Source organism: Lepidochelys kempii, chromosome 1, assembly GCF_965140265.1.
Source record: "Lepidochelys kempii isolate rLepKem1 chromosome 1, rLepKem1.hap2, whole genome shotgun sequence".
Taxonomy (NCBI): domain Eukaryota; kingdom Metazoa; phylum Chordata; order Testudines; family Cheloniidae; genus Lepidochelys; species Lepidochelys kempii.
This window is the reverse complement of record NC_133256.1, coordinates 119079639-119094412: the sequence shown is the minus strand read 5'-3', so window position 1 is coordinate 119094412 and position 14774 is coordinate 119079639. Positions and strand designations below refer to the sequence as shown.

Sequence of the window (14774 nt, the reverse complement as noted above, 5' to 3'; positions counted from 1 at the left end):
CCAGCTTTCTACCCACCTTATAGTGCATTCATCCAGCCCATACTTCCTTAACTTGCTGACAAGAATACTGTGGGAGACCGTGTCAAAAGCTTTGCTAAAGTCAAGAAACAATACATCCACTGCTTTCCCTTCATCCACAGAACCAGTAATCTCATCATAAAAGGCGATTAGATTAGTCAGGCATGACCTTCCCTTGGTGAATCCATGCTGGCTGTTCCTGATCACTTTCCTCTCATGCAAGTGCTTCAGGATTGATTCTTTGAGGACCTGCTCCATGATTTTTCCAGGGACTGAGGTGAGGCTGACTGGCCTGTAGTTCCCTGGATCCTCCTTCTTCCCTTTTTTAAAGATTGGCACTACATTAGCCTTTTTCCAGTCATCCGGGACTTCCCCCGTTCGCCACAAGTTTTCAAAGATAATGGCCAATGGCTCTGCAATCACAGCCGCCAATTCCTTCAGCACTCTTGGATGCAACTCGTCCGGCCCCATGGACTTGTGCACGTCCAGCTTTTCTAAATAGTCCCTAACCACCTCTATCTCCACAGAGGGCTGGCCATCTCTTCCCCATTTTGTGATGCCCAGCGCAGCAGTCTGGGAGCTGACCTTGTTAGTGAAAACAGAGGCAAAAAAAGCATTGAGTACATTAGCTTTTTCCACATCCTCTGTCACTAGGTTGCCTCCCTCATTCAGTAAGGGGCCCACACTTTCCTTGGCTTTCTTCTTGTTGCCAACATACCTGAAAAAACCCTTCTTGTTACTCTTGACATCTCTCGCTAGCTGCAGCTCCAGGTGCGATTTGGCCCTCCTGATAACATTCCTACATGCCCGAGCAATATTTTTATACTCTTCCCTGGTCATATGTCCAACCTTCCACTTCTTGTAAGCTTCTTTTTTATGTTTAAGATCCGCTAGGATTTCACCATTAAGCCAAGCTGGTCGCCTGCCATATTTACTACTCTTTCGACTCATTGGGATGATTTGTCCCTGTAACCTCAACAAGGATTCCTTGAAATACAGCCAGCTCTCCTGGACTCCTTTCCCCTTCAAATTAGTCCCCCAGGGGATCCTGGCCATCCGTTCCCTGAGGGAGTCGAAGTCTGCTTTCCTGAAGTCCAGGGTCCGTATCCTGCTGCTTACCTTTCTTCCCTGCGTCAGGATCCTGAACTCAACCAACTCATGGTCACTGCCTCCCAGATTCCCATCCACTTTTGCTTCCCCCACTAATTCTACCCGGTTTGTGAGCAGCAGGTCAAGAAAAGCGCCCCCCCTAGTTGGCTCCTCTAGCACTTGCGCCAGGAAATTGTCCCCTACGCTTTCCAAAAACTTCCTGGATTGTCTATGCACCGCTGTATTGCTCTCCCAGCAGGTATCAGGAAAATTAAAGTCACCCATGAGAATCAGGGCATGCGATCTAGTAGCTTCCGTGAGCTGCCGGAAGAAAGCCTCATCTACCTCATCCCCCTGGTCCAGACTCCCACCACTACATCACTCTTGTTGCACACACTTCTAAACTTAATCCAGAGACACTCAGGTTTTTCTACAGTTTCGTATTGCACAATACTTGAGCACAGAATTAACTCTCTGGCTGCCCATTTATGGCCTCTGTATCTCCTTATGCCCCATTCCTACAAACACAGACCCTGGACCTTCCAAAGAACCCTCCCCTGAAATCACTAAAAGTGGTGGTGGTGTTATAAAGGTGGCTGACCCTTCTGCACACAAAGCCCTATGAGTTGATTGGGAAGGAAGCCAAGAAGTTATGACTTTGAAAGTCTTTGTCCCTTATAAAGCATTTTGAGATCTATGGATGAGCAGCACTATACATGAGCTAAATATTATTATAGTAAGACTCAATATCATATTCTGGTCATAGCACATTGGACAACTACAGTTCATGGATGGTCATGAATTTTCTTTTATGTGTGTGTGTGTGTATATATACACACACATGCACACACACAAACAAGATAAGTGCCTGCATATATCTGCACAGTGAACTGCATAACCCCTACAATCATTCTCTTGGGTTTATGTAGTTCACTGTATGATCATAAGTTGATGTGTTTGAAGAAGAGAGGTGGATGAACTTCCCTTCCAGAAAAAGAGGGAAAAAATTAAGCATATAGAAAAAAAAGACCAAGTAGCTCTAGAGAACAATGAGAAAGAGTTCCAAGCTATAAGAATAACTTTGGAGAAGGGATCATGCATACAGGATTAGTGATCACAGGGGCGGAAGGCAGTGTTAAATAACTGAAAGGAGTCCCAGAATCTGAAATTAGGAAGTGGCATAATCATGCCCAAACATGTGGAAACTTTTCAGTGTACTTTGGTAAGATAGTGAGATGTGGGACATTAGCTCCACAAACAGCATTAAGAACAAAGAACTAGACAAACACAGCTAAACAGAAGTGGATCTAACATCATTCATTCATAGATTAACATTACAGAAAAAGGAATTCAGCCATTTTTCTCCCCCATCCTCCCAAAAAACAACATTCAGCCTGAAGGGTGACTATCTCCAGGGCACAGAGAGAACTCACCTCCTTTTGCTCCCTCTCTTTTCTGCCAAGAAAATTAAGTTACATATTAAATCACAAATAAATGAAAAAAAGCTTACTAACCTTAATGGTCTGTCTCTTCATTTTTTATTTTTTTATATCTAGGCTGAAAACCAGGTACATGGCGTGATTGGCTTTGTAGGTTGGACTAGAGATGCCCTGTACAAGTTTTAAGGAGACAAGTGAGGAGACAAATTTTTGGGCTTTTGCATCTGTGGACTTGTCAATATGCATATTAAAATATCCTAGGACGACAAGTCTGGGGTGTTTCACCACCATCACCAACAAGGTATCTGCGAGCTCCATCAGATACAGATGCCATTATGATCTAGAGTTAGATGCACCAGGGAAATACATGGTAGAGTATAATTTTATTATATCAGCCTAGAAGCAATGGTCTCTCTCCAGATAGACTGGGGGTCAGATGCAGGAGCACTGGCTCCTTTAGAAAACTACATCTTCCATGCCTGTTTTCTTTGCTCCCTCTCTCCTCCATGATATCCTGTAGCTCTCATACCCTAGTGCTTTAAAGGACACATAGGCATTGGAGGGAAGAGAAGGTTACTCATCTGTGCTGTAACAGGTTCTTTGAGATGTGTGTCCTTATGAGTGCTCCTCTTTAGATGTGTCTGCATCCCTGCGCCTAGGATCGGAGATTTTTGGTAGCAGTGCTCATTTGGCCCACAAATGCACTCTCCCTGTCTCATGCTGTGTTCAGCAGCTATCTAGCACTGTGTGGCCAAACTGCCCTCAGTTCCTTCTCTACCGTAGAGTTTATGTCTGAAACTCTGAAGTAGTTGGGAGGAGGGTGGCTAGTGAAGCACCCAGAGAGAGAGACATCTCAAAGAACCTGTTACTGCACAGGGTGAATAATCGTCCCTTCTTCTTCAAGTAGTGTCCCTATGGGTGCTCCACTTTTGGTGACTGTAGAGCAGTGCCTCTCATTGGAAGGATGGGGCTGCGGAGTTGGATTAGTTAGTGATGTTAAAACAGTCAATCCTAATGAAGCATCGGATGATGAGTCCCGCACAATGGTGTAGTGCTCCATGAATGTGTGAGCAGAGCCCAAGTCACTGCTTTACAAATGTCTGTGATTGGTGCATTGTTCAGGAAAGTTATAGAGGTGTAAAGCAATCATGTTGAGCATGTTCAAGTCCGATGGGGAGGGGGCGGGTGTGCAAATTATTCTGATGATAGCAAAGGTTAATACAACCAGAAATCCACATTTCAAAAGTCATTGTTTTGTATGGCTGATCCCTTCGATCTCTCTATAATAGAAAGGAATAATCTTGGTAACTTTGGGTTTGGTTCTTTTGCGATAGAAGGCTAACACCCTTCTAATGTCTAGTGTGTGGAACATGGCCTCCCTTTTATTCCCAGGCAGTCTAGGGAAGAATAATGACAGACGAATAGGCTGATTCACGTGGAATGACTTAAGTATTTTAGGTAGGAACTTTGGATGTGGTCTTAATAGGACTTTATCTTTGAAGAAAATTGTGAAGAGGGGTATGCCCTGAGAGCACCTATTTCCCCCACTCTTCAAGCATGAAAGGGAGTCTTCATAGATAGATGTATGAGTAAGCAAGTCGCTGTGGGCTCTGACAGGGGACCAGTGAGGCATCGTAGCACTAGGTTAAGGTCCAAAGGTGGAGTGGGATCTTATACTTCGGAGTAGAGGTTTCGAATACCTCTAAGGAAATCTTTTTGTTATAGGATGGGTGAATACTGAGCGCTTATCAATCTTGTGGTGGAAGGCCATAAGGGACGTGAGATGTACTCTAATTGAACTTCAGGACTGTCCTGACTTTTTTAGCTCTAGGATGTAGCCCAGTACCAGGGGCAAGGGAGAGGTTGCAGCTGTGGCATGTCTATTGTCACACCAGGTCTGGAATCACTTCCATTTGTGCAAGTAAATACATTGCGTAGTTGATCTTCTGCTATTTAATAGCATCTCCTTTACATCTTGAGAACAGGTCACTTTGATACTCTGGACCCATGCTTTCACATGGAGAATATTAAGGTTCGGATGGTGCATTTGGCCTGCATCTGAGACAGGAGATGTGGAACTGGGTGAAGAATGACCGGTGGGCATACCACCAGCCATAAGAGGTAATGGAACTATGTTTGTCTGGGTCATGTTGGGGTTATCAAGATGACGCTGGCTTTTTCTTCTTTTATTTTGGGCATTACTTTGTGTATTAATAGGATTGGCAGAAAGGCATATAGCAGATATGCATCTCATTTGATAAAGAAGGCATCCCCCAGCAATTAATGACCCAGTCCTGCTCTTGAGCAGAATTGTGGGCACTTGCTGTTCCCAATCATGGCAAAAAGATCTATGCTTGGGATCCCCAACATCTGAATATTTTGTGTAGGATCATAGTGTCTATTTCCCATTTATGTTCCCGTGAGAATTTCCTGCTTAGTTCATCTGCTGCGGTGTTTTGACATCCTGGTAGGCAAGTAGCTGAGATGTTGACCCTGTGGTGAATGCACCAAATCTATCATTCAGAGCTTCGGCACACAGGGTGGTGACCTTACTCCCCCTTGTTAGTTTATGTAAATCACACAAGTGATGTTATCTGTCATTAAGTTATTGTTTCTGATTAGTAGTAAAGTGTGAACATGCATTCCGGACTGCTCCCAGCTCCAGTAGATTGATGTGTAACATCGACTCTGAAGGGGACCACTTGGCCTGTACTATGTAGTCCTGCAAGTGTGTTCCCCAACCCAGCAGAGATGCATCCATTGTCAGTATTAGTGATGGTGGTGGTTGTGTGAAAGGAACTCCACCATACACATTGTGGAGCTTTGTCTACCAGTCTAGTGAGCTTTTGATTGTGACTGACACAGAGAGAGACTTGTTCAAGTTGTGTCTGTGCAGAACGTATATTGTCCTGAGCCACCCCGAAGGCAACGCATATATACTCTGGCATGTCTTATAACAAAGATGGTCGCTGCCATATGTCCTAGTAGTTGTAAGCATGTTCTGGCTGATGTCTGTGGACATCAAATTGATTAGGGTGGTAAATCTGTGTGTTGCTAAGGAGGCTTTGGCCTCCTCTGCATTGAGGTAGTCCGCAGTGAATTCTAGGTGTTGTACAGGTGTCAATGTTGATTTCTGGGTGTTTATTTGTAGGTCTAGTCGTAAGACAAGGTCCACAGTCATAGATGACGTGGGCGGGGGGGGATGTGGGGTCAAACCCCCCCCTATTTTTGCTTGGCCTGCCGAGGGGATGGGGGGAGAGGGGCTCTCGCCTTCTCCCGCTGCACCTGCCCACCCCTTCCCTCTCACGGCACACTCAGCCCCTATCCCTAGCAGCCTGGCCCAAGCAGGGAGCTGAAGGGGAGGGAGCAGCCACTTCTCATGCCGGCTGCTCTGGGTCACTGCTCTGGGCAGCATGGCGGCTGCCTGCAAGAGCCCAGCTGGTGAGGCAACAGCAGCAGGCCATGCCACCGCCCAGGCCTGGCTGCTGGGGACAAGGGCCGAGCGAGCTTGAGTCCTCCCCCAGCTCCTGTCAAGTCTTGCTCGGCCTGTCCCCAGCAGCCAGGCCCTGGTGGGAGGGAGAACCTGACGCTGCCTCCTCCCCAAACAGGCTCTCTCTCAGGCAGCCGCCACACAGACCAGTGACCCAGAGTGGCCCCATCCCACTCCCTGCCCAGGCCCGGCTGCCAGGGACAGGGGCCAAATGTGCCAGGGGGAGGTGCATCGGGAGAAAGAGAGCACCCCCTCCCGCAGGTAACTCTGGTGGGCGGCGAGACTGCGGTGGCCCCAGGCTGGACACAGGGCAGGTGGATCACTGGGCAGAGGAATCATAGAACCATAGAATCTCAGGGTTGGAAGGGACCTCAGGAGGTCATCTAGTCCAACCCCCTGCTCAAAGCAGGACCAATCCCCAATTAAATCATCCCAGCCAGGGCTTTGTCAAGCCTGACCTTAAAAACTTCTAAGGAAGGACATTCTACCACCTCCCTAGGTAACGCATTCCAGTGTTTCACCACCCTCCTAGTGAAAAAGTTTTTCCTAATATCCAACCTAAATCTCCCCCACTGCAACTTGAGACCATTACTCCTTGTTCTGTCATCTGCTACCACTGAGAACAGTCTAGAGCCATCCTCTTTGGAACCCCCTTTCAGGTAGTTGAAAGCAGCTATCAAATCCCCCCTCTTTCTTCTCTTCCGTAGACTAAACATCCCCTGTTCCCTCAGCATCTCCTCATAACTCATGTGTTCCAGTCCCCTAATCATTTTTGTTGCCCTCCGCTGGACTCTTTCCAATTTTTCCACATTCTTCCTGTAGTGTGGGGCACAAAACTGGACACAGTACTCCAGATGAGGCCTCACCAGTGTCCAATAGAGGGGAATGATCACGTCCCTTGAGCTGCTGGCAATGCCCCTACTTATACATCCCAAAATGCCATTGGCCTTCTTGGCAACAAGGGCACACTGTTGACTCATATCCAGCTTCTCATCCACTGTAACCCCTAGGTCCGTTTCTGCAGAACTGCTGCCTAGCCATTCAGTCCCTAGTCTGTAGCGGTGCATTGGATTCTTCCATCCTAAGTGCAGGACTCTGCACTTGTCCTTGTTGAACCTCATCAGACATGTGGGTCAGTCATGTGCTCTCCCCTTTAGATTGTGCCCCCCAGCATCAGGGGGCATGAGTCATCTATGTCCACGGTGTTTTGTATAGGTACTAATGTGCCATCTCAAGAGGGGGCTTTGAGTAGGCAATTATCAAAGTATGGGAATATCATAATTCCTTGTTTTCACAGGTGCGCAGCCACCACCTCAAGGACCTTGGAGAACACTCTGGGGTTCCAATCTTTATCATTTGGGGTAGTTTTAGTATGGTATTGTCTGCCCTGTTCATTCACAGCTTCAACCACCAAACTTTGTACTGGTAGTGGTCCTGCCCCAGAGCAAATCTGAGGAATCTCCTGTGGGATGGACGGATGGTAATATGAAAGTATGCGTCTTGGAGGGGGAGGGATAGCTCAGTGGTTTGAGCATTGGCCTGCTAAACCCAGGGTTGTGAGTTCAATCCTTGAGGGGGCCATTTAGGGATCCTGGGGCAAAAATTGGGGATTGGTCCTGCTTTGAGCAGGGAGTTGGACTAGATGACCTCCTGAGGTCCCTTCCAACCCTGATATTCTATGATTCTATGACCGAAAACCACTCTCCCTGGTCCAGTGCTGGGATTATTGTTGCTAACGTGACTATCCTGAATTGTTGTACTTTCATGAATTTGTTGAATTTTCTTAAGCTTAAGGTGGATATCCAACCATTGTTCTTTTTCTGAGTTAGGTAATTGTTAGAATAAAACCCCCTCCCTCTGTGCTGGATCGGAACTGGTTTTACAGCACCCAAGTGTAGAAGGTGGTTTATTTCCTCTCGTAAAAGGTGTTCATGAGAAAGGTCATTGAAGAAGGATGGGAAGGCAGGGTAGGTAGGAGGGAAGGATATAAACTGAATTGAGTATCCATTGTTTGATAATTTCTAACATCCACTTGGCCGAGGTGATACTCTGCCACATTGGGTAGAACAGGGTCAGGCAGTCGCCAAACTGATGGACACTTTCTAGTGGTTGCACCACCTGGGTCTGGGGGAGGCATCTCATGGCCTCGATCAAATTCTCAAAATTGTTGCTTTGAAGTGGATGGTTGAGATGTTGATGATTGAGATGGAGGTGGCCTACGTTTTCTTGCCCCTCTCCTCCTTTGAGGGCCATATTTTCCCTGAGGAGGAACGTATGGAGTAAGCCTCGATCACTGTGCAGAATGGTATTTACCTGGCTCTCTCTTTTACACAGGTGTGTAGATACTTAAAGACCGAAGAATTGCCCTAGAATCTCTTAAGGAACAGAGGGATTCATCCGTCTTGTCCGCAAACAATTTGGATTCTTCAAAGGGAATATCCTGTACCTCTTTTGGAACCCTGAGAGGTGAAGCCATGACACCCTTCACATTACTACAGCTGTAGAAATGGATCATGCAGCTATATCAGCTGCATCCGAGGAAGCTTGTAAAGTTGTCCTAGCCAGAAGGTGAACCTCAGAGATAATTGCCTGGAATTGTTCTTTTTTGTCATCAGGAATGTAATCAATAAATTCATTCCGCTTTGAATAGTTGGTATGATTATATTTGGACATCAGGGCTTCATAATTGGCAATTCTAGCGTCAGTGATGAGTAGGCTTTGAATCCAAATAGGCCTAAACGCTTCCAATCTTTATCATTTGGGGTAGTTTTAGTATGGTATTGTCTGCCCTGCTCATTCACAGCTTCAACCATCAAACAATTCGGGGAAGGGTGCAAGAATAAGAAATCCATGTCCTTAGAGGGGACATGGTACTTTTTGTCTACTCTTTTACTTGTGGGTGTTTTTGTGGCAGGTGTCTGCCAGATGGCCTTAGCTGGGTCCATTTATGGGAGTGCAATTTTAGATAAAGTTGATGTATGTTTCTAGTATATCCAGCAATTTATGTTGACACTCTCTAACTTCTCTGAGTGGTATTTGTAGTGAGTCAGCAATTCTCTTGAAGTTTCTGAAATTGTTTAAAATTATCGGCTGTTGTCAGTGGAGGAGACATGGCAGCCTCGCCCGGAGGGGATGAGGAAATTCTGGTATCTTGTTTGCACGAATGGATCTGATCTGGTAACTGCCTGATGAGGTGGGGAGTGGTATGTTGATGTGAAGTAAATGTCACTGGAGGAGGAGGGGCACTGACCTGATTGGTAGCATTGAGTTGGTACCGAGTGCACTATGGGTGTGATCCATACCAGGGCAATATCAGTACTGAGAAGCTGAGATTCCAGTGTCTTCGATACGAGCAAGTCATTCTGGAAATGAAATTCTTGCGGTATCGGGATAGGCATCGGTACCAATGAAGATATTGGGGGCAGTACCGCTACAGTTGGAGCGGGTGACAGTGCCGAGGGGACTCTGCGTTCTGTTGAGTGATTGGTAGGTGGTGCCATAATCTGCTGCAGTGTTGATCTAATCAGTGCAACATGTCTGAGCAGCTCTGTTGGTATTGTCATGGAGGAGGTAGGCCTATTTCTGCCACTCCTTTCCAAGCCCGCCCTCCTTGGCTTTATCAACATCAGTGGTACCGGAGGATCCCACTGCTTCAAAGGTACTCAACTGTGCTCCTGTCGGTACTGATGTCATTGAGCATGCCGGGGATCTTTTCTTTTTAACTGGTTCCCTGGTAGGAAACTTGGTGCCTGCTTCTTGGCAGCCATTTGCGAGGAATGCCGCGACTTTCTCTGCAAAGTTAGCAGGGAATGTTCCTCTGAAGCTGTCATCTGGGTCGGTGGGGATTGCTGCCCAAAGTGGGTCTCCAAGCCAGGGTCAGAAGCCAGCCGAAGTGAACTCTCCATCATAATAAGTTTTAACTTGAGCTCCCTGGCTTTTTTGGTGCGTGCCTTGAGCTTGAGGCAATGCATACCCTTTCTAAAGCATGTGTGCCTCTCCTAGACAGTGGATGCACCATGAGTGTCCATCGCTGACAGGAATAGCCTCCTGGGGAACCCTGTTTGCACCCGGGGGAGCCTGGCATGCCCCTCTTTTTTAGTTGTCTTTCCCTAATAGGAAGGAGTATGAGGAGAACAACTATACTACTCTAAGGATAATTAACAAATCTTTAGTGAAAATATTTTTTTTAAATAATAAAGAAATAAAATGAGAGGGGAGAGGGTATAGCTCTAACACTACACTACACTATAACAACAACATTAGAGATACTACAAACAGGCTCTGCAGAGGGCTCCGTCTCAGGCCAAGGGCAGTTGAGAAGGAACGGAGGGTGGTTTGGCTGCACAGCACTATATAGCTGCAGAACACAGAGGGAGACAGGGAGAGCACATGTGTGACCTGAACGGGCACTGCTACCGAAAATCTCCAATCCTAGGTGCAGGGACGCAGACACACCTAAAGTGGAGCACCCATAGGGACACTACTCAAAGAACCCTCCCTTAATCTTCTTTGGCACATACTCGTGTGTGTGTGTGTCTGTCTGTCTGTCTTCACACTAGGGAAAAAAAGAGTTACCACCACTTGCTAGGTAACGCGTGGTAAAATCTTAGTGTCATCAAGGCAGTTTGTATTCACATGACAGTAGGTCAAGTAAATACTAGGGGGAAATAAAACTGGATTTAATATCTACACCTTATTAATAGCCCTGTCCTATTCTCTGTCCAGTCTCAGGTTTCAAGCTGTCTCACTGACAACTCCTCTTGAATATCTAGCCACTATCTCAAACTCTCTCTCAAAAACTGATCTTATTTTTCCTCTTAATCTTTTACCCCTGCCATCTCTGTCTCTATTAATAGCTTCATTATCCAGGTTCACAACTTGTCACATTTGACTGCTCTCATCAACCATTATGTCAAATCTCTAAGACCTGTAGCTTCCTCCTTTTTAATCTCCAAAAATCCACTCTTTCCTTAAAGTCATCACTACTATATTCTCCCCCACCCCATCTTTAGCCTTGATTACTGTAACCTCATATCTGGCCTCCCCACCTCTCACCACTCAAGCCCATTGAAAATTCTGTAGGTTCCCCATCCCTGCTCCACCACATTACCTCACTCCTTAACTTCCTCTTTGGCTTCCTGTTTCAAATCACATCAACTTTGAGCTAGTAATACTCACAAGACCCTATAGGTGCTAACATACTACCTCTTTACTCTCATTTCCCCTAACTCTCTCCTGCCTAGACTTCTCTCGATTCTTTTGACATATTTTTTCCATCTCCTCCCACTTCCAAATTTGTGCTTTCGCTTCCAATTCCCTCTAATTAATCCATACTGGAATGCCACCAGATGCCTCTTCTGTCCTCTTGTGGCATCTGTAAACCTAGCTCTTCATGCAATCCCTCCAATCCTTTTAATTAGTCAATCTATCACACAACCCTTACCTGAGCTGTTGTCCCATGATATCTATCTTTGATTGTAAACTCTTTGGAAGGCAGGGACTGTATCGTCATTGGTCTGTAAATCACAGTGTGTACATTTCCAATGCTATGTAAAGGATTAAGAATATTTAGGAAATAGTATGTGATCACATAATTAGATTGCCCCCAGCGCACATATGTTATGATACAGAGTTAAGGCTGTGCACAACCTTAAAGTCCTGCTTTAACAATTTTTTTGCATTTAAAATGTTCACAGTACAAACTACTGTGAACATATTAAAGTTCAATAAAGTTAAAAGGTATTGGTCATGAACAAGTTGCAAGAAAGCTGCTGATATCCAAAGAAATTTTTAAATTGAAATCACTTTATGTAAAAGTATTTTTGTGTAGTTATCTTAAACTTAAAAAATAACCACATGCTTTTGAAATGCAGCTGGTGAAATGACTGAACCATATTACACTAATTTCAGAGACTCTGTAAATCACCTGTCACTTCACCCTCTTTAGGATTATTAAAATGCCCTGAATATCTTAGACCTTACCAGGATTAGTGAATGTATATTATGTACAAACCTTAGAAAATGCAATGCACTATTTAAGTGTAAACCATTATTTAGCTAGCTATGAAAGATAAGCAAGGGTGATTTCAGGAACACTTTTGACACAGGGTTTTTTTTTTAAAGTTGGAATAAAATTGTTTACAATGTGTCACTCAGCAAGGTTGCCAATTTTCTATCCACAAATGGATTAGCTGCAATGATCTCCAAAGTAATTTGTCATTATCAACTGAATATTTGAATGTAGTGTATTGACAATCCTCCTTTATGTGCTGCTGTGTCCAAAACTGAAGGGACCTAAAAATTTGGTATTAGGAAATAAGTTACTGAAGTGCTTTGGGGTTTCTGTCTTGGAGTGTTTCGTGGCTGACTAGTTTTAGTTTTGTGCTTTTGCCTCTATGCCATAAAAAAGATAGGCATGATCTTTTAATATAGAGATTGTTATTGAGCAAAGCATCAAAAATATATTCCTTACCTACTCGGCTGGTTAGTTGCTTTTTGTTATATCGAATTTAATTGTTCTTTTCTGAGCCGGCACAATCACAAAATATCTTTTGATCTCAGAATGCCCAATAACTGAAATCTGCATCTAATTACATGAGATTATTCAGTCTTCTCTGAAGCTCATGGAGGAAACACCACACCCAAAACTCAAGTGGAGAGGAAAAAAAGGTCAAATTTGCTGCATCTCCAATTCTCTAATGCTTTTCGAGCAAGTGGTCAGAAAATCTTCAGTGAACAGAATTCAGATTTTAGTCACTCATTTTTCAACGTGTTTCTCCTTCACTGTTGAAGGTCCAAATCTAGGAGGGCTAATCAGAGATTCTTGTACCAACAAAAAAATTACCACCACAACCCTACTGAAAGCAGCTTATATCACTACAGATAAAATATTACTTTATAAATAAATGAAGACAAAGAATATCCCAAGAAATTACCAGGTCATTTTAACACAGACACACACAAATGTGTGGTAAAGAGATTCTTTAAAAGGACCTTTAGAAGAGATGAGTAGAATTTACAGTTACAAAACCCCATGAGGAATGTTCTCTACAATTTTTGCAACCATTGTCACAAACAGTACACTAATTTAAAATAAGTCTCAACATGATGCATACTTTACACAAACGTGTAGCTAAATAGGACTTGATCTTGCAATTCCTATGCAGACCAGACTCCTACTGAGTTCGAGAGTCAGGTAACCATACAATTAATACAGAAAAGAAGTGTTGTGAAGCAAACCCCACCGAACAGGAAAATGACGTGTTAAGCCACCTAACGATACATGCCTTCTACTCTTCTACCCAAAACCACACAGCTGCCGTAACGACCATACAGCACAGACCATGCGCGGCAACCTTAGTTCTGTCCTCCCACCCCACCCCACCCCCACATCACCCGTCTGTACATATTCTTTTACCAGAGTCCCCCATCTCCACACAAAACTAGTAGCTGCGGATGTTTGAGAGAGGGTAGTTTGATAAAGGGGTATGTGCAGAAAGGTGGCTTAAAGGGGGTGATGCAAGTCGGGTAAACGTAACTCTGCATCCTTATGGTTGTGGTAGATGGTCTGTGTTGAATGGTAGTTCTGGTAATGGTAAGTTTTCAGGTGTAGAGGTAGATGGTAAGTACTGTTAGGTAGCCTAACTTCACATTTCCTTACTTTTGTAGATCCATGAAAGGCAAATTGTGTGTGTACAGGAACTTTTAACTGCTTTGCAACAATTTTTTTGTATATTAGGTTTCCTAGGTTTTTTTAATGCTTGCTTGGAGGAGGTGACATGACAGATTGAGATGACATCTATATCAAATTGCAAACAGATGTGTGGGTTGAGACGTTCAAGGCCTTTGAGGAACCTGACCGTTATGTTCTGAGCAAAAACCAACCTGCCCTGGAGCAGAGGATGGAAGGCTGAAATAGCAGCCAAGTGGACTTTAACAGATGAAAGGGACAGGCCTTGGAGCTTGAGATGCAAAAGGTATCCAGGATCAACTACAGTAAGGCCCGCCCGAACGCCTTTTTCCAAGGTTGAATATGTGAACCACTTCCATTTGGCCAGGTAGGTCATTCTGGTAGACGTCTTTCTGCTGCCCAACCAGACCTGTTGGACCCCGGCACTTAACCATGCAGCAGCCACACGTTCAGGTGCAGCGCCACCAGGTTCGGGTGCAGAAGACTGCCGTGGTTCTGGGACAGCAGGTCTGACTGAATCATAGAATCATAGAATCATAGAATATCAGGGTTGGAAGGGACCCCAGAAGGTCATCTAGTCCAACCCCCTGCTCAAAGCAGGACCAATTCCCAGTTAAATCATCCCAGCCAGGGCTTTGTCAAGCCTGACCTTAAAAACCTCTAAGGAAGGAGATTCTACCACCTCCCTAGGTAACGCATTCCAGTGTTTCACCACCCTCTTAGTGAAAAAGTTTTTCCTAATATCCAATCTAAACCTCCCCCACTGCAACTTGAGACCATTACTCCTCGTTCTGTCATCTGCTACCATTGAGAACAGTCTAGAGCCATCCTCTTTGGAACCCCCTTTCAGGTAGTTGAAAGCAGCTATCAAATCCCCCCTCATTCTTCTCTTCTGCAGGCTAAACAATCCCAGCTCCCTCAGCCTCTCCTCATAACTCATGTGTTCCAGTCCCCTAATCATTTTTGTTGCCCTTCAATGGACTCTCTCCAATTTATCCACATCCTTCTTGAAGTGTGGGGCCCAAAACTGGACACAGTACTCCAGATG

General features: G+C 44.9%; 1 protein-coding gene across 1 annotated transcript in view; it reads left to right on the top strand.

Moving 5' to 3' along the window:
- The window catches only part of TMEM131 (transmembrane protein 131), a 202525-nt gene extending 193842 nt beyond the window's left edge, over positions 1 to 8683 (top strand). The window contains exons 41-43 of the transcript XR_012159916.1: positions 2664 to 2916; positions 4532 to 4667; positions 8371 to 8683. The gene's annotated coding sequence lies outside the window, so the exon portion shown is untranslated. The remainder of the gene's footprint in view (positions 1 to 2663; positions 2917 to 4531; positions 4668 to 8370) is intronic.
- The last annotated feature ends 6091 nt before the right edge of the window (positions 8684 to 14774 follow it).